Below are 20,747 nucleotides of genomic sequence, written 5' to 3'. Positions count from 1 at the left end.
CTCTCTTATCTTCTGCCTTTATCATAATTTTTCCCATAATCCAACTACAGCTGCATCTGATCTCCATTTTCCTGATTGTGTCTCCAGAGCACCTGCAGTTATATAGTATTTTGTCACCTGTTGGAAAAAAAAGGAAAACCCTGCGAAAGTTTATGAACGTCTCCACAGAGGCAGTGAGTAACAAGGGATGCATTTATCCCTGCGTCAGGCCAAGCAGCGAAGGGAGAACAAACAGGCTGAAGGCTTCTGTGAATATCAGAGATATGTCTGGCTAGATGGCAGCAATGGCCAATAAGTACAGACAATCGACAGGGAGGAGGATTTATTTTTAATTATAGTCATTGCTCCTTTAGCGTGGCGTGGGGGCACTCATATGTGGAGGGGAATGACCAGCTGCACTTGCTGCCCTTGGGCAGAGCGTGATGCCGTGGGCAGCGCGGTGCGGTCGGTCTGGCTCCAGCGGGCCCGGCGCAGGAGGCTGGGGGTGAGCCGCAGCCGCTGGGTCTCTGGCACGGCACCAGTGTCCCCTAGGGCTGAGCAGCAGCCCCAGGGATGGAGACAGAAAGCTGCGGTGGGACTCCAGGATGCCTGGAGCACCCAGGATCAGGCCTGCACAGTAGGAATAACCACCCCGTACACGCTTATGGTTGCTCTTTCTCAGCCTGTACTTTGCGTTGCCTTTTACACTCTCAGCGAAGTAACGCACAAGCTTACGGTAACCCACGCACCTTTTGTACGCGGGGAGTACATCGCAAGGCATAATGGGGCACATTTGCAACTCTGTCCCCAGTGTTTTAAAAACGTGACTGACTTTATCGTCAGTGACAGCTGTGTGTGCTTTGAGAAACCTCCCCGCCCCCAGCCCCCAGTGCTGCACAGCGAAGTTGGGGGTTCATAGTGTCGCGTTCGTTTCTGTGTCACTTGTGTTGATTCTCTAACAGCTCTAAAGTTGTCTTTTGATTAAGCGAGTCGGCGTTGCGAGATGCAAGGGGTCTCCAAAACGGAGGCAGGCAGACCTTCAGCCTCACGGGCTGTTCCCACCTCAGTGCAGACATTGAACTTGTGCTACCGGTGACAATCGCGTGCCTAAAGCCCCATGCAGAGATTTTGGAGGTTGCCTGCAAGGCTTTCCACTAAGCAGCTCTTTAAATCCAGCTACCTTTCCTTCCCTGGAGGGATGAGAGGATTTGTCCCCAAATAACAGTGGCACAAAAGTGCTGAGGGGATCTTGGGTTTCAGGCTTCCTTCAGTCCACATCCCTGTTGGTTCTGGTGGCTGTAAGGAAGATGCTTTCTTTGAGCGCTGAAATTGATGAAGCAGGAAAAATCCAGACTTGTCGTCCGTTCATATTTTACCTCTATTAATAAGTAATTAATTAAAAAAGAAGCTGATGTTCCCATGATGGGCCGCTAAATATATGCAAGTGAAACTATTGGCATTAAAAAGAGATTTGACTGCAGTTGAGCAGTTATTTATATTATACTAAATCATATAGGCCCCAGTTGAGATGAGCAATCTATTGTGTCAAGCTCTGTACAGACACACTGTAGGAGGTGCGTCTAACCCTGACGAGCCCAGAGACAAAAGTGTGGACAGAGAGACAACCTCAAAGACATGAAACAATAACTCACCTTGGTTGCAAAGGCAAGGGCTGAACCGAGAAGGGAACGCAGATCCCCTGCCTCCTTGCTCTTTTTTCGTTGACAGCCAGTCGACTCAGTTCAGCCCTTAGATTTAGAACTGGGTGAAACTGTTGAGTCAAGTGTTTTATTTGCTAAAACCTGCTTGCCTCAGATATGGGTTAGCCAGAACTATGCAAAAAATAAATAAACGAGGAAAAAATTCAAAAGAAAAGTTCTGGAAAGAGAAAAGGTATTGTTTTGATACTTCTAAACAAGGTTCCTGTTTTTGTTTTGAAAGAAAGTAAAATGTAATTTCAATGTATCAAACACAAACAAAAACCTAGCCCATTTTGTTAAACACCTAGGTGGGTTTTGGTTTTGGTTTTGGTTTTTTTTTTCTTCTCCGTGTTTTCAGTTTGGTCAACTAGCCAAATAAATCAGTTATTTACACAACTGTAATTCTAATGAGAATGTTGGACCCTGGGGACTTTGGCTATATCTTTCAATACAGTACAGATTTATAATACCAAGTATTCTGCCTGGTTCTCCATATACAATAGCGAGCAGTCCAGTGCACTGGGGAGATGAGGGCACTGGGGAAGACCCAGTGCCTTTTAGCTCTTAACATTTTTATTTTCAGTTGTAGTAGTATTTTGGAGGGTATTGCTTACAAGATAAATTTTGCATTTATTTGAGCAACTCACAAATGGGATTCACTGCAAAGCTATCATTAAAGGGAAATAAAGCAGAAGAAGGAACAAAAGATACATTCTTAGCAAAGTCTGACATGTAGACGTTTTCAGAGAACCTTGTCGCCACAGGAAAAATGCCATCTTTTCACTCAACACAACCCCCAAAAACACAGGTAAGTACAGGGGCTGTTCTTACAGTGCTGCGACTCAAACGCTGTTCAACTGTATTGTTGTCTATCTCTAGTGTTCCTACCTTACCAGCAATTTAGTCATTTCTATGTGATCATTCCTATCTTGAAGCGGTTTCGTCTCGCTCCAGTTCAAAACCACAGTGCCCATTTTCTGTGAGTGACTTCTGGGGGGGGGCTGCTCTGGCATCAGGTATTCCTGATGTGGTCCTTGCTCATGTAGGTGTTGCCGCTCCTTGGAGGTAGCTGGTAGGGACGGAAGGAGTCACTTTAAGTTTGTCTGTATGTTGCTTTTCATTTTCTCATTCTAACCTGCTTAGTTCTAACCCTCTAACTAATATCATTGAGTGTTTTCTCAATTTATATATGTCCATGAGAATTAAACCCATGAGCTTATTGAACCCTGTAACCTTGTTAGAGAAGCGCTTACAGCGCTTACAGGGTGCGGTGCTTTCTTCCCAGCACCGTCAGTGAGCTATTCCTTCTGCTCCTTTCTTGCAGGAGAGCCCCATGGCCTGAGCTCTGAGAGCCCGAGCACTCCCCCACTCGCTCTGCAGTGCCTCAGCCTGCGGTTTGGTGCTCGTGCTGCTCCCTCCAGGTGACGTTCTCTGCCACGTGCAGGGACGATGCTGCTTGTGGCTCTGCCCCAGCCCCAGTTGCAAGGCTCGGGTGTACATCCCAGATGACCTCGCTGTGATGAAACAGACTTCTTCCTACAAACCTAAGTGGCCTGCTGAGTTAGTGGTGGAGAAAGATGCCTGTAGGATTGCTAGGTCTTGACTGCTAAGTCCTTGAAGATTAGGACCAAGCTTTGCAGTGGAGAACTCTTCAGCATTCACTTCCCTTGACTGAAGAATCGTAACTGTAGAATCACTAATGCCAGCCTTGGTTGGAGAGTCTAGCTGCAGAAGGACATCCAAATAGGGAGCCATGGATAAAATGTAAGAAATAAGACTTGTCCGAGCCCTCTCTGACTCCTAACAGGTACTCTTTGATGAGATTAGCTTTGTGCACATTTTTGGAAATTTCTTTTGACATCTGTGAAGGCTTCATATCACTTTGTCCTTACCTCCAGAAGTCTGGGGCACTGCCAGACAAAGCGAGGGTCTGTTCCAGGCTGTCAGGTTTCTTTCTCCCTTCCATTACCTCACAGCTACCCCATGTAATATTATCTGGTGTTGGGTGCCCTAGGGTTCAAAGTGGAACTGTAGTAGGAAAAAAGGGTAGATAAGATGGGTGGGGCCGGAGACTTGACTAGGGGAGCTGAGGGTGCACTGTAGCATGCAGGAGGCATGGGCAAACATTTTTGCTGAGTACATATGCGTGTAGGGAGTAGAGAGGTGCCTTCATTAGTTTTCATTTCTTCTGTTGCATTTGGGCAGTCCTAGTACTCAACCCTAACGCTCAGAATATTCCCATGAGATTACTTGGTGCCTGTGAGACTTGCAGCCCCGAGACGAGAGGTGCAGGCTGTTGCCGCCAGTGCCCTGGTGTAGAAAATTGTGGAGAAGTGAAATTTTTACCTCTGGTGATTGCTGTTTTCTTTGTGTGCTGACTGCTACTGTACCAAGCGAAGGTTTGTCTAGACCAGAGCTCAGGGTTACTTATTATCCTCATAATCCATTTCCTTTTGTCGACAGCAGTGGCTTATGTGGGCAGGTCAGGAGGGAATGCTCACATCACGGGTAACATCTTTTCTATGATCTTCATTAAGCTTTGGACCATTAGCTTAAGATGCGTGATTATTTTGTTTGTTCGAACAGCAAGACAAGCAGAGTCTCCTCTGAGTGTTTCTTTCAAGCAAACCAGCATGACTGAAAACTGGGAGCTTGCCAGAAAACGTTACGTGAAATAGTAGTGGCAGGTTCATCTTAGTGTGGGCGGAGAGAGATCTGTACCCTCGATTTTACTACTTCAGACATGCAGTGTCCATATGCCATAGTTGAGCTGGTTTTTGGATGGAGTTTGAAGGCTACTACTTGACGTACTTTGTGCAAACACTGTGTGAGTGCTGTAGATATATGGTCTTACGGATATGAGTATCAGCTGTTGTTGCAGTCCCAACACACAGCATCAATATTCAGTATGCTATAGATGGTCCCGTTTTTCTCCTTTATTTTTAGTGTTAGTAGACCGAGCCAAATACTAAAAGGGGGGTGGGGGGTGGGTCACGTGATTAAATTAATACCATTAATTATTTAGAAACAATCAAAGGAAATACAAGACATCTGGCTTTAAGCCCAAACAACTCATGGCACTGCTGTTGCCTTGTAACCTCATCAGCTCTTAGTCCAGTCATCTCTCTTCTTTCATTATGGACACAGGAGATGCTCCCCCCCCCTCCCCCCCCGGCTTCTTTCCTGCCTTATTTCTGGCAACTTGGAACACAGATCATAAGACTGGACTACGGAGTTGTCTGGTTTTGTGTGTATAAACTCTGATTAGTTCTGTGATGAAAAGGCACCCCCCCCTCCCTGCCCCCCCATCCCCATGGTATACAATAGCGTTTGATTAGCAGTGCACCGCAGCCATGAGTTGCGTTTTTCTCTTCATCCATGTGTTGGGAACTAGCTGCTGTAGGAGGGAAAGACACTGCTGTTCCTGCGGTGCTGAAAGTCGTTAAACACGTGTGTTACAGCGGGCTGCATGCAACGTGCAGCAGGAGACGGTTCCTGCCCTGACGTGTGGGCAGCCGACCTAGGCAGGAAGGCTGGAGGAGAAATGGCATCGCGGAGCGTGGAAGCGCTTTGCCCGTGATTGTGCAAGAGGGCTGTGGCAGACCCGGTCCGCTGACCCTGGCTCTAACCTTCCCCTGGCTGAGGCCAGTGGTCCGATCCTTTGTAGCCGTGGCCAGGTATTTCCCATTGGAATGATGTTTTATGGTGGAAACTCTTCTTTTTGAAATAAAGATTTTCCTTGGGCATAAATTTTACCCAAGAGAAGTCAAAACAATTATTTCCTAACTGCTGATTCTGGAAGGCTCTTTACTCCCCGCACACACACACCGCACCCCCGCCCCCCATCCCTTCTTTTTCTAGCTAGTTGATGGAAAAATTCTGTTTTGGTTACCTGAGAAGTGCATTTTTGTGGAAACACCTTCTCATGTGGACAAAAGACCCGCTAGGCTGGTCTTTTTATTCCATCTCAGGAATAGGACATTTGGGGGCCCCTTCCCCTCCAAGTGCTTACATTTTCATGATAAGGTAGTTCCATTTTCTCTTCAGCTCAGTCTTTGTTAGTATAGATGATTTAATACAACCTAATCATGCAGTTCTCATCATCTGTAGGTAAATTGGTATATATATACAACTTTCTGAAATGTTTTTACATTTATTGGGGCTAAACAAAGTTTCTCGCTGATCATTAGAATTGCACTTTTCTGTGCACTGGTGAATGTGGACCCATTTTGATTACTAGCAGATGTATTGAAGTCATTCTCATTACGTCTACGTCAGTGGAGAGGCACAGACTTTCATTTTCTTCCTTTAATCCGAAAAGTGTAGTTTTGCTGGCTATTCTCTTAATGGCTGCTGAGAGTTTCTTTGAAGAACTCTTATTTTATGGAAAAGCATTGAGGTTTCTGCACAGTAGGGATCTCTGGACAGTCTTTACCTACTCTTGACTACTGTTTTGAAGATGCCCATCCCCAATTATCTGTGAAAAAGTATTGAAATACGCTTCCTTAGTTCTGAAGAGCTTACTTTATAGACTACTGCTCTCTATTATTTGTAGTATTCCATAGCCTATACTTGTCCTCAGAGAATGAAGGCATCAGTTGAACATATTGGGTGTGATTTTTCAAAGTATGCAGTTATCCACATTTGGTTCCCAGTGCATTTGATGTGTGTTAACACTACCTTCAACAAAGGCAGAGTTAGGCCCATGCAGAAGGCTTTAAAAACAAAAAAATGAAGCCCGCCTCTTGCACCCTGGGCTATTTGCAGGCAAGAACATATGTTCTAAGTGCTTCTGCTGCTTTGCGGGGTGTTTGTTGGAGGGGCTTCGGCTGCTCTCTGATTAATGGTGTAGTTCATTTTGATGCTATGATAGATTTGTTTCTTTTGTCTCTCTAAATGTATCATATGTTTTCAAAGTATTGTATTTCTTGGAACTAAAGTTAAACAAAACCTCTCGATATCCAATAAACTAAAAAACCCTCTTAGATTAAGCTGTTCCAAGGTTTTGTTTTACTTGTCTCCTTATACTGAAGCCAGCACACTTTATTTTGTTGTCCTCAGATGTAGTCATTATATACAGTTTGTTGTTTATGTAAAACTTATATTTTTCTTTTCCTTTCTCTCCTCTCCCTTTACTTCGCCTTTCCCTAACATCTACGTTGCGTGTTGACGGCAAGAGCAGCAGTGGTTGGCAGTTTTCCTCAACTTTGCAAGAGAGAGAGAGATTTGGTTGGAATGAAACCTTGCTCTCCGTACAGCCTGCTTGAGATGCAGCATTGAAAGGTATAATCTCATTTTCTGTCTTGAAACCAAAGCTGAAAACCACAAACAGGTAGAAATCTTGGTGCCAAACCACCTGTTGATTCATAGCCGAAAAGCCCTTGGCAATACATTTCTCACTGTATCCAGCTGGAGCAGCTGCATGGCTGATACCCACAGTATCTGCCTGTACCTGCATGTTTGGTAAAGAGGCTAATTAATTTGAGAAGTTTTGGATTGACATTTAGGTAGAGTAGGGCAAATAACTTTCTGATCCTAGCCTTGCTTTTTGCCTAGAGTAGCACACATCACTCATATAACTTGGTTCAGCATTGAAAATACCAATCCTGAAGTCCCATGCTGTGCATTATAGAGCAAAATGAGATTTGTTGAAACAGCTGTGTGTGGAGAGGCCGTATCTGCAATAGCATAATATCCTGGAGGTCAGAATTGAGGTGGACGGATAAAACCGTGAAGATAAAAGTTGCAAAACACCCCACTAGTACATCAATACTTAATCTTTTGAGAGTATTACAATTCAGAAAAATCACTTGAAATCAAGTTAAAATGCTGTTCTTGAACTGCTAAACATATGCTTCGTGTGACATGTGCATTACAGACACAGCCACCGTGTGCTAATATGGCATTAAAATTTTGGACTCCACCCACAAAAATTAATAACATTCTCGAAATAAGAGTGATGTAGGATGCTGACACATTTAAGTCCATATGTTCTTGGGCATGTGTCCTCCAGTGCATGAGAGAACTAGAAATCCCAGGTATTTTTCTTATTTCCTGTAAAGCCACGCTGGGAAAGGAGGAGAGCGTAAGTGATGGCAGGCTGGCCGGCTTTGGCCCATGGATAGCTGTACAGTAGACCCATATTTTATATTTTTACATGCCCTTATCTGTTCTTTCCTGTTAGTGGTACTAGTTGACTTCCATGGACTTGCATGAGCATAATTCAGAACAGATTTGGGCCACGCTATTGATGTTTGTGCGGACTGCTTGATGTTTGTGAAACAATGATTTCCTGTGGATCTGTAGCATTGTCCAGTGTTGTACAGTGCTTTCATATGTATATATGACTGGTTAAAACGCAAAAAGTGTTTTGAAACAACATGACAAGGAACAGTAAAAGCTGCACAGTAACTGAGCTATACTTGGCTGCCCATATAATGTCCAATTAATGTGGTTACTGCACTCTGAAGCCTTTCCAAGGCTGAATAAGACATGCTGTGGCCTGGTAAAAGACACAATTTTTTCCCAAATCTTCTAAAGATTTCCATTACAGATGCTACAATGACATGAGGACGCTGTAATCTGTATCTTTAGTAGCAGTAACAATGTGTGAAGTATATCCCCAAAATCTGAAGGTGTGAATTCTAAGCCATCAGCGAGCTGTGTGTGAGAATTCCATACAGTAAAACCTAATTCTGTGCTGAAGAGGAACACTGTGAACTCTCAGCATAAAATAAAAGATGTTCTGCTCTCTACTGCACTTTCTTGAGCCAAACTTGGGAGCTAAAAGCCAAGCGAGGTTCTTTCATCACCAGTCATAAAGATGCTGTAAGTCAGATTGTCCCCTCAGGCTATATTTTGACAATGTAGTAAATTGAGCTTTGGGAACTTTCTACCAGACCGAGAACTCTGTCACCTCAAAATGCAAAGCATGGATCCATTATAAATTCATTCTTCTGATGCAGTTTTTAAAATATATTTTGATGTGTTGACTTTTACCAGCAAGTTCCATGCCTTATCTGCTATCTTTTGTTCCGTGCTGCTAACATTAACATATATAAGGGCTGGCAGAAATATGATCTCATGCCCTCACATGATCCAGAAGAAATTTTTACTGTGGAGTAACCCATTAGTGCAGTCTGTTAATGTCGTTAATAATCAAGCGCCATCAACTCCGTTACTCCCCTGCATCTTGTTGTCTTCCTGTTCTCCCCTTTGTACTCAAGTCTACACTGGAAGGTGGCAGAGGCATCAGGACGAGCAGAATTTGATCTGTGTTCCGAACGGGATCAGAAAATGTGTTGGATTTTGTACATGTGTATCAACACTTCCAATTTGGTGAGCTGTGTTGAGAAGAGTGGAAAAAAGCTGAGTCTTCTTTCTTGCACGAAAAAAAGCCAGAGTGGTACAGGAAAAGTACATGGGCAAATTCCTTTTTGCCTGAACTCTAGAGAAGCTCATGAACAGGCAAAGCTGCAGAGTTTTGATCTGGGGACGAGTTTGGCCAGTATTAAAATTTCTCTAAAATTCTTATTGTTTTCTTCTGCCCTCCTCCCCTTTGCTTTTCTGTGTTGCGTGATGGATGTATCATGCCCAGATTTTGCAATTGTAGCTTTGTGTTTAAAAGCCACATAGACACAATGAATGTCTTACTAAATTACATTTCAGAATTCTTCCAGGGAGTTTGTATTTTGGAAGGACAGAGCTACTTGCAAAATCTTCAATTTCAGAAAAGTTGTGCATTTGAATCTATGTGTTTTCCTTGATTTTGGTGGGCCAAGACGATTCTCAATCTGATGATCTTGGTCTCCTGGAAAGAATAGAGGAAGAGGAGGGAAGAACTTCACAGTGAGGTTGCTGATACTGCTATGTTTAAAGCCTATTGTTTCCTGGAGGTTTGCAAAGTTTTCTATTTGTTTTCCTTCTCTCTCTGACCTAATTAATTTTACGGGATATCCCCAAGGACATAATTTATATGACAAATGAATTACATTAAAAGTTGCTGTCATGGTAAGAACCCCCTTGTTTATGGTAAATTTAATATGTTTCTCTGTGTTCTTTCACTCTATAAATAGTGATCTACCCGTGAATAGTTCGGTGTGTTTTATTTTCCAGAAAATTTTGGGTGCATAGTGACTTATTGTCATTATTAAAAATACTAAAAAATATAAATGAGAAAGGAGAAACATTATTGTAATTTAGCTGTGGTTAGCAAAAAGCTTCTGAATGGTGCTAGCTGAGAGGTAGGGCTCTTTCTGTTGACTTTTTCTTCTTCAGAAACAGATTTATGTAGAAAAGGGTCAAATAATAACTAATATACAAGTCTGCTCACCAGTTCTCAGCTTACTGTAAAATAAAAACATTAGCTCTCCAGACGGGAGCTGTAGGAAGGAAAAGCACGTACCATTTCATTGCTGCGTTCAGGACTGTCCCATCTGCAGCCTTCGTGTTAGTGAAGCTGTTTAACCCCTTGAAGCCCACGGATCTTTGTCCTATATTTTCATGCAGCCTTTTTTTTTGTATCCCCGCAACCTACTGACTCCAGGAAGGTAATACACACATTCAAACATTTACCCTCGGCTTCCAAGGCTGCACACACTTTCCTGGAGGATTAAAGAGCCACGAAGGATAATTGCCGCTCCTGGTAAAAGCAGTAGGCGTTTTGTTAATAACGAAAGCAGGAGCAAGCTCACTGTAATTTTGGGCCAAAATACAAGTTTGGAATTTATTTGGATTCCAAAATTTTCCAGTAGCATTGCAGCTAGGTGCTTACTCCTGAGGTTGAATAGTGACACTGAGTTTCCTTTTCCAGAGAGCGAAATGCAGAAAGTTGCTTAAATGAGGACAAAGCAAAGTACATGCTTCTTTAACGATTTTTGTTTTGACTAGATGGAATAATCCAAGGAAGGGAACTTCTTTTGTAAAAACTTACTAAATGGAGGAAAACATCCCAGCATTAGTTCAGCAGAATATCCCAGCCAGTGCTTCAAGTTAAGCTTGTGCTGCAGCGCTGTGCTGACGTGGAGCGCCTGTGCCCTGGCAGCGGCTTTTTGCCCCGTCGGTGGCCAGGTCCCAGCGGCTCTCCCACACCCTGAGCTGCATTTGGGGAGGATCTTTCCTTAACTGCCAGGAGCTGCCGAGCTGGTAAATTCGCCTCAGGGGATGATAGCAGGGAAAGGGTGTTGTGCAGCGAACTTATTTTGAAGCACTAGATGCACTTTTTTTAGTTTTCTATTTCCATCCTGTGTTCCCGGCTTTTCTAAAGGACTCCTAAGTAATTTCAAAATTAAATCACTTCACTAGCAGTTCTGTGGCCCTCATAAATATGATGAAGCCTGACTCTCTGTCACTTTTTCTTGAGGTGCTTAACAGTCTTACGGCATTTAAAAAAAATCTTCTGTCTACGTCAAGACAGCATATTTCTTTAGTTAAAGATTAAGGTTCAGAAGCAAATATAAAATAGTTATTTATGTTAGGTCTGCACTAACTCTTGACTTTTTTTTTTTTTTGAGATGGTATATTATTTTCCTTTCTTTAGAGGGATTATAGAGAACACGGTGCTGTCCCACAGTCCCCAGCTTCAATTTTAAAATGGATCAAGTTCAGGTTCTGACATACTTGGCAGAGTACCATCATTTTTTCTACCCCTCCCTCAATCTGGGCCATAATTGCGGATATCCTGTGGACCGCAGCCCAGAGACTGCCAGTCCTGGGAGCATACGGAAGGGAAGAGATGATGGTAATAGCTTTGTAGCTTGACCTGACATTTGCATTGTTTCTCAGTCGCTAAGTGTGATGAGGAGAGCAGAGGGTTTGGCATGAACTGTAAGAAACTGGTCATGATTTGCAGAGGCAATCTCCCCTACCTGACTCAGATGTTATTACAAGGTGCTGTTTGCACTTAAAGAAAAAATAAGACAAACAAGGGGTATTTGGACTAAGGAGAAAGCAAGCAAATAGATAGAGTCATACACTAGGTAATTCCACTGCTTACAGTGAAGTTGCACTGGGGATAGATATTAACCCCATAAAATCCCTGGGTCACAGACAGCCTTATGACAGACCCTGATAGCTTTGTGGAGACAGATTATGTCAAGCCCTCAAATTTGGAAATGTAGCAATTCCTCTGTAGTAAGATTGCAAATGAACACCCATTCGGAGATTGCCAACATTATCACAGTTTGTCAGGGTGATCTCACAGCCCACAAAGCGCCGTAAGAGATTGCTTTACAAGTTCTGAAAGATTAGAGCGTTGAAGTATGTGACACCGGAATGAAGCTTTGATGCCTGGCTTTGTCAGTCAGCCAGACAAATAAATAATATCCAGTGTTTTTATTAGTGTAAAGTCTAACAGGTAATGGAAATGTATAGAGAAACGCTTTCTTGTCACCGCTACGTGCAGCACGGAAATGTAGGCTAAACGAAAATGGGATGTGTTAATGTCAAATCCTTCGAACAGGCAGTTGTATACCTGCATGGGTCAGTAACTGCAGTGCAGCACTTACTGCTGTTTCAGCAGGTAGTAGTTTAAAGCATTAGCATTATTGCACGGCTAAATGAAACAGCAAAAATAATTTGGCGGTCTCGGGTTTTGGTCATCTAGTGAAGCGTGAAAACATGTATTCTAGTAAATTAAGGATAGAGTTTTGGCCAGGAAGGAGCAAAGGGCCTGGACTGTAGAAAGCAAGGGTCCCTCTCTTGGCTTGGGAGAGCAAGCAATGCAGGTGTGCAGTTAGGAAGTGGCATGGAAGTAAGAGTAGAAGAGTAGAAGATCCAGCATTTCTTCCCTAGCAGGAGCTGTGTAAAAGCTTTTGGGTAATATGCTGTGCTCAGAGTTTTGTTACGAGTTTCAGGTACTTAGAAACTTAAGAGATCGACGTAGGACTAATCTGTAAGCATGAAATGGGTGTTTGGGACTTTCTGTAATACCTGAACTTTCCAGGGTACCTTTTTCCACATTCCTTTGGCATTCATCCCAAATTTCCACGAAGGATACGTGGTCTGAAAAACATTTGTGGAGCCTCAAATGAGAGCCATTCGCACTGGTAAAGAGTTCCAAAGAAGGCAAATTTGTCAGTCTTTGTGCTTTGATACAAAATACTGGTCTATTTTTATATATACCAGAGTTCCACCAAAGGTTTACCATGGTTCTGATTTATGTCCATTTTCAGCCTTTAAACTTTGTGGAATCAAAGATCTCAGATGCACATTTGTTGCATGCCTTATTTCTTACAGAGCCATGAAGTTGTAGAAATGTAGGATCAGCTGCAAATTTCTGCATCTCTGATCCGTCTGTAGTGAGAAAACCATCATCTGCAGTTCTCTCCTGCCTTGACACCAAATCATAATTTGTCCTTGACCTTGGAGAGCTTTTGCCCCTATTTCTCCATCCTTATGAGCAGCAGGGTACTTACGGGTACCCAAGCATTAGTTAATGATTGCTTATGCAAACCTGGAGAAGCTTGGATAAAAGACCCTGTGTAAGGGCATAGAATTATTATGACTATTATTAACTGAATGCCTAAACCTAGACAATGTATTTGCACATGTAAGTAATTATGATGCACTTCAAGGCATTCTGTTTGTAATGCTTTGTAATGCTTTGCTCTCCATTTCCTACAAATCAAATTACTGAGGGATAGATTTGATTTCCACATCATTTTGAAAATATTTTCTTTTTCTTTTTTTAATTTCCTTTGTATTAATTTTTTTCAAAGTTCAAAACACAACCAACTGTGACTAAATGCATAAAACCAAACAAAAACCCCCTAAAGTATAACAAAATTAAAGACAGCCTAAGATGATATGCAGCAAACAATGTAAATCATACCTAACAAACATGGTTGTAATAATATACCTTATCCATGTCTGATCCACTAATAACAAATACTTATTCAGAGAACAAATAACTCATTCTTCTTCTTAGTGAGAGAGAGAGGCAAGCCCCAAATTCAAATTATATCTTACAGTCTAAACAAATATGAAAAACCTGCCAAATCTTCTTATAGAAATCCCAACAATCTTGTATTTTCTTTGTATCTTTTGGGAATAATGAGATTGGAGGGGGGGTGGGGTGGGTGCAAAAGGCCACTTTTTACTGGGAATGTGAGGTCTGATCCTGTAGCTTTTCCCTGAGAAGTCCTTGCTGCCTTCTGTTGAAAGGTTTCTGTTGCAGATACCGGATTCAGACCAAAACCTGAAGGCATAGTCAGGGGTTGTTTTTAATAATTAGGGATTTTTTTCCCTCTTCCTCATGAGAAGTGTTTTCAGAAGTGTAGAGCTGACAAATTACAAGCGATACCTCCTCTGTTCAGTTTATAAAGATTGCTACAAGAATGAAGACTGTTACTAGAAATTAATGAATGCTTTCCTCTCTGCGTCATGTCAAAATAGGTTTTTCCCATCTTCCCGTTTCCTTTCTGGTTACAGAAATGATTACTGTTTGCTGAACAGGATAGCATCATCCTCCCCGTCCTACACTGCGAGCGTATTGGCATCTCCCCCCGGCCCCTGCACCCTTCCCTGGGGTCAGTGTTCTGGGCCGTGAGTTGCCATCGCTGTGGTAGTTGGCACAAGTCCTTCCCAGCCGGGGGAAAAGGCAGCCGTTGGGGTATCTGGCAAGCCGTGGTACACCTCACGTGCCACACGGCGCTGATTTGTCGTTGGTGACCGGGTCCCAGCTCAGCTGGCAGGGATGCCAGCCTTGCTGCTGGCCCCTGTCAGTGTGAGCACGGTTCTGGCCTCCTTACCTGCTGATGGGAACTCATGGCTAATGATGTTTAAAGAAATTTTGAGAAATATTTGCTTTTTCTTATGTTAAGAGGCTTTGGAGTAGGAAACATTGGTCTGTCTTGTGTCTTTCTGTCGTCCCTGTTGCACGTTGTGCTCATCAATCCTCCCCTGTGGGCTGTGGTCACTGGGGTGAGGGGGTCTCGGTTCTCTGCCGGTCTACGCTGGTGACACCGCTGCTGTTGCAGGGGATCTGTGCTGGGAGGCGTAGCAGGGTGCCTCTGTCTTTTGATTTTACCTTGAGGCCTCTTGTCATTTGGCAGCCCCCTCACCTCCTTGTCTGCTCCTCTCCCACTGCCCCCACACGTCCCCTTAGGTGCTGTCCAACCCAAAATGCCCCCGTGCCACCCCTCCGAGTGGTGGTCCTGCCATGCCTGTGTGGCAGGAGGTGCCACAGGGTGCAGCCGGCAGCAGGGATGGAGGAGGACCCTTGGCCAAAGACCACCGCTTGTGCGGGTGTAGGGCGGACAGCAGTGCTGCGCTCGCGCTGAGTCGTACTGCTGCTGCTGGCTGGTGGCTCCGTGCCCTTTCCCCAGCCTTACACCCTGTCCGTCACAGCCGCTTAGGATATAGACACCAGAGAAAGGAGCAAGCAGCCCAGCAATGATCGATGCCAGAATGACCCAAGTGGTTGATTTGTGTTGGAAACTTTAGGGGGGGTTCTCATATATTCTCAATATCTGTATAAATGTCTAATCATTTTGGAATCCACTGTTCTCCTTGCCTAGCCTGGGAGGTTATGGTAATGAATTTTGCAATTTCCAGGGATGCTTCTTGTCACTACTATTACTTGAAGTTTAAAAAGCACCATTAGCTGAGTCCAGGTTGCTTCTTGCACAGAGCCACAGTCTAGTACATACAGGTAGCGTGTACGTAACGATGACAAATGGGAGGTGGGTAGGGTCACTGGAGTGATGTAAGGTAAGGAAGCATTTTGTGAGCTTCTCATGTTGTATTTTGCATCATGAACTTCAGTTTAAATTCTGTCTACAGCGATTTGCATTTAAAACCAAAGTCACAGGAATTTCTCAACATCATAGCTGAGAAACATGCCTTAAAAATGTGAGGCAAGCATAGCTGATACAGTATCGTGTCCCAGTGTATAAGATCCTAGATTACTGTCACTTAAATCTGTTATTTTGTTGAGGAACCCCTGATTCCACCGACATGATTTCCAGCAAAAATGTTTTCTTCCTAGGCTAAAAAAATGATCCTTATTAGCTGGAATGTAAAATGCAAAAGAGAAATGGCTGTACCAGCTGCAGAAATGGAGGTCCCAGCTTCAGATACACAGCAGTGGACAAACAGCCTTCACTGCTTTCTTAGTACCAGGGGAAAAAAATTAAGGCACTTTGTGTGTATTCTCATTCAGATTCTTATTAAATATCAGATACCAGGACTTTTTTCCTATGCAACTGTATGAAATCCTGACAGGAAAGATGGATTTGGGAAAAGGTAATAGTGTTTATAGCACATGTTCTGAGGGGCTATGGAGGGCAAATTGACTTCTGTGGTAGATGGACTTAGGAAGAAAATGGGGTAAAAGGATAAAAAAATGAGAAATTGATGTGTAGGCAGAAATTCAGTGGTCAGAAATAGATTAGAATTTATCTTATATATTCTTTCTTTTCATAGTAAAGTCATCTGCTTTAGGAAGCAATGTCCTAGGTATTTAACCTGTAGTGTTTTCATAAGAATGCATTTCCATTTCCAAAGAGACAAAGTGCCCGGAACATCGTTTAGGGAATGGAGAGAATATGTATCAGTTACATTGGAGTTGTATATTCTTTGTATTGAAATGAAAATTAATTTTGTGATACTCGTGTCATTCTTTGATTAAGAGACCTGAAGCTTATAGAATTAAGCCTATAGTGCCTGTTTTTAGTTGGGCTCTGCTTTAGTCAAGTTGGCCAAACCATCAGAGAAAAATAGGCTTCTGAATGTAACCTTTTAACCTCGTGTTTCTAGCATTGCAGCACATCACTGCACTGCCTTGTAGCACAAGAAGTGAGTTCCATGCTCAAAGTATAGGTCAGGACTTGAACTGGTGATGTGCTGGCCCAGAGCTGCACTGTGACACTTCCAGTTAATCTTCTCAGATCAGGATAGCAATTTACATGTCTCTGTTCAGATCTAGTGCCTTCTCTTGGTTTTGCATATTTCTCAACTTGTCCATGGTTATAGTTGTGTAAATGGTCTTGGATTTTAGCCTTTTTGGAGCTTCCCTTTGTAAGTTCCATTCATTTAGTTGAGGTGGAGGTGGTGTCTCTGCTGGAGCTTTGTGCGGTTTTTCATTTGCATCTGCTTTTTGAATTCTCACAGGGAAGAGGTTGCATGCATGAAATTCGTTTAAGGAGGCTGCATTCATTTCCAGTAGGCATGTCTCCTGCTGTACTGCGGTAACATGGACCAGTTAAGGTTTGCATTTGTTCTGCAAGGATTTAGTTCTGTAACTCCTGGTGGCAGGACACCAGTGGTAGAGTTCACGTAAGTAGGAAGGGTTTGCTTATGTGTTGGAGGACTGAGGCGAGGCCTTAAGATACAAGACCTCCTCTGCAGCACAGCCCAAATAGCGTGTTGTCCCCAGAGGGTGGCAATAGCAGATGTTTGTGAATGGCAAGACCAAGCCTGCAGTATGATCAGGAAAATAATTCTCAGCAGAAATTTCACTTCATTGTGCTGAAGGGAAGTGAAGCACCATTTATTGATACGACTGAAGAGTTTTACGCTCCATTGTGTTATGGATAGAGAAGAATAGTAAAACAGCGTCGACTTAGCATGTTATCAGTGCAGCCGCCAATTACAGGGAATTCACTCATGCACGATGCCTTCACACCAGGGAAAGTAAACTTCTGCAATACCTAGCATAGTCATCAAACTCTCTGCATGCACATCTAATCTGTGCAACCGTTTCCTGGGTTATGGTCTGGTATGAATACGGGTATGCATCACTGCTTCCCATAATCTTGCCAGTGGACAGCCAGAATAGATATAAAATCTTGGGAAGGCATAAAAACAAACATGCAGATGTTCTCCATCTCTCTCTCTCTCTGTGCAGTCACCACGTATCAAAAAACACGGATATGGTGATACCTCGTATGTCAGGGGAAAAAAACAGACTACACCCCATGCAGCCATCACACCTTGAAAATAGACATAAAATCTTAAGTCAATATGAATACACAGCTCCTAACAGCCCAATAGAATAGATCACACCACAGCCAGGTACATCTGTTCTCAGCACTAACCATTATCATTAGCTTAAAACACTTAAAATCACCGAGCTTCCTCAGGTCTGGGGACAGATTATACCAAGAAGAATCTGGTAAATAGATTTAGCGATGTAGCAAGCAGGGAACTTGACTAGATTAAAACGATACATTTTGCATCTCAAAGGCTGTAGGCTGTTTTCAGAGGAACAGTCCGAATGAAGAATGACACTAACACTGGATAGCAATTCCTTTATCACTGTTTAAATACAGAGCTTGAAACCCTTGGACAAACAATTATGCCAAACTGGAAAACAATTTGTGCGAAACCTGGCCTGCCTTGTGCAGCAAGCCATCCGCCATCCCATAGCGTGTGTTCTTGTCAGACTTCTGCATAGGATGCAAAGACCTAACTGTGACTGGACTTTGGACTGTGTGGCTGACAGAGAGAATCAAATCTCTCTTATTGTAGGAAAAGAAAGAGGGAAACAGAAGAAATAGCACGTTTCTCCTTGTCTCTCAGTCTTCCCAGTCTGGTATCTGAGTGCTCTGAAGTTCGAGATATGGGTTCCTGCAGAGACCTTCGAGTCAGGCAAATCACGAAAGCTTCAGAGAAGGTTTGTGAAACAAACAAAAAAGCAGATTCATACACGTGCAACAGTGGCTGCCGAGGTGGCACACTGCTGCTCCTTTAGGACTTGCTCTAAAGGAGCCGATGAGGAAGGTACATGACTGATTCAGTGGGAGTAGAACTGCCTGGCTTTTCAAAATAAGTGGAAGTGAAGACAAGGCAAAACTACCGTGAAAGAAATAAATGTATAAAATTCTATTTTTCATGCTGAAAAATGTCTGAATGATGCAGAAAAAATGCATGTATGTTTTGCACGTTAGCTGAGAACAGGTCCAAGGAAATAGGTGAAGGTTTAGCTTGTATTCTTACACTTCTTGTCAGGGTAATAAAGGAAATTGTTTGAACTTCCTAAATGACCATGAAGGACAAATACCTCGGGCAGAACTTCAGTTTGTGGTTCCATGTATCTTCACCCAGACTCGGAGTTCTTCAAGAACACTCCAGCTCTTAAGAGAAAAAGCAACAGCAGGTAGGCATGGAAGGCCATCTCGTTTTTTAATCAAGGTCACTCTTTTTTTGTGTCTTCAGCAGAGAGATGAGCTTCTGTGTTTCCACAGTGCCAGCTTTTCCGTATCTCCCCCCACCCCGTCTCATGTCCCAAAGTTAGGAGGGGTTAAGGCTGGCTGCGCCGGCCGGGTGCCAACATGGGAACCAACTTCACCCTTGTGGTAGGGTGAGGTGTCTCTGCTGCTCACCAGCTTGACCTGCAGCTTGGTAAGCTGCTTGTTCTGCGTCTGAGAGGCCACGTCATAACCTTCCCTTCCAAGGTCTGAGAATGATTCTTGGTGAGGGAGGTTCTGCAGCGGAGACTTCGAAGGATGTTTTTTTCAAGGAGTCATCTTCTAACAGGAGGAGTTTGTAGGCTCTTGACTTCTCCAGGCAATGTGAGCACTTTTGTGGTGAGATCACTTAGGCACATAAGCAAGATGCAACTAAACTCACATCTGTTCCCAGCAAGTTCAGCATTGCCCTTGTGCAGGACCCACCTCTAATGCTGTACGATGGCAGCAAAACAGAGCTGCTGTATTCCTAGTTTTACCTTCTGGCTGTCAGTTCTCTGAAAATTTTTGATAGCATTTCTTTCACTTACACCTCCCCAAATCCTGGAAGTCCACAGTGAAAATAAAAAGCAAAGTTGTGTCAAAGGCACTTGATCTGTAGTGTAGACATCTTTGTGGAGCAAAAGATAAGGTCTCACAAAGCCTCGCAGAGTACCATTTTCTAACCTCTCCTGTATTATCTGTCATCCTGACGGATAGCGCTTTCACCTTTGAGGTTCGTATCTTTTCTGCTGGAGTACAATGTAGTGTAGCTAGGCATGAAAATTTCAGGACTTAGAAAACTCTGTCTAGCAGAGCATACTGGATTGTGCATACCTGGGAGCATGGATCACTGTAAAAATCCTGGATGTCAATGCCACTTTCCCATATATGTTAAATGAAATCCTTGCCTTCAGAGTAGCCACGTAACCTGCACACAATATCTGAAGGTCCCCAGAAAACTGCTGTCAACAGCCACGCTTCTCTGGCGCAGTCAGTCTCTTTGTGCTAAAGGACAATCTGTAATTTTCTCAGGAGGCAGTCTGAGCCCATGCAGTTCATTCCCTGAGGAACTGGTGGTTAGCATATACCTCACCACTCTCTGCATCCCATGGGAAGTGTATTTCTTTCATCGTGTCTTCTTAAATATAAATACAGGGCATCAAGCACGTAAAAAAGCTCCTACCAAACCAGGCAACCATATTGCACCAGCTTCTATCTCTGGAGAAAGGTTGGAATAATTCATGGTAGGTATGTCGGATGGCATACACAAAGCAGCATCCAGATGATGCTCTGGTAGCACAGCAACGGTCAGGGAATTGGAACCTGAGGTGGATAGGTCAATACCATGGACCCTGGCAGGAGGAAAGGGTAGCTGGTGGCAAGAAATAACCCACGGTGTACGCCTGTTCATTTGGCCCCAGGATGGGGATAGGTGGGATATAATCTTTGCAAGAAAAAAACAACTAATAAAGTTGCCAAGAACAGATATTTTATAATCTGTGCTAAATCTCTGCTGGAAAACATGAACAGCAATGAAACTGAGAAGACACTAAAAGAAATTCGGGGCAAAGTGCCAGACGCCCAGACGGAAGCAGAATGTGGACCAAAAAGCTTGCGACAATTGGGTAATTATGGTTTATGAATTTCAGCTTTAATCTGTAGTTCAGTGAGTCCTGATTAAATATCTGTTAAACACAATTAAAGTTTGTTTTTGTATTTCACCGTCTTGATCAGAATAATTAGAGACTGCGTGTTTCATGTCAAAAGTAGCAAGAGGAATTTTAGTGAATGAACATCGTTTTTAAAAGCCATTTGTAGCACCAGCTGTTGGCATTATTTTATATTTTAGTGTTATCAGCATAAAGATGGGTCCTCTCGATGCTGAATGCTTTCCAGC

The 20,747-nt window shown here is 43.2% G+C and overlaps 1 protein-coding gene across 8 annotated transcripts in view; it reads left to right on the top strand.

Annotated features, from left to right (window-relative positions):
* ZBTB20 (zinc finger and BTB domain containing 20) overlaps positions 1-20,747 on the top strand; it is a 519,455-nt gene that overhangs the window by 317,867 nt on the left and 180,841 nt on the right. For 7 of the 8 annotated variants that reach the window (XM_055809034.1, XM_055809033.1, XM_055809032.1 and 4 more), the window contains one exon: positions 6,862-6,962. The exons of the other annotated variant lie outside the window; for it this stretch is intronic. The gene's annotated coding sequence lies outside the window, so the exon portion shown is untranslated. The remainder of the gene's footprint in view (positions 1-6,861; positions 6,963-20,747) is intronic. 8 annotated transcript variants of the gene reach the window in all.

This window comes from Falco peregrinus, chromosome 6, assembly GCF_023634155.1.
Source record: "Falco peregrinus isolate bFalPer1 chromosome 6, bFalPer1.pri, whole genome shotgun sequence".
NCBI classification, from domain to species: Eukaryota; Metazoa; Chordata; class Aves; order Falconiformes; family Falconidae; genus Falco; species Falco peregrinus.
Note: the sequence above shows the minus strand (reverse complement) of the source record. Positions and strands in the feature narration are given on the sequence as shown.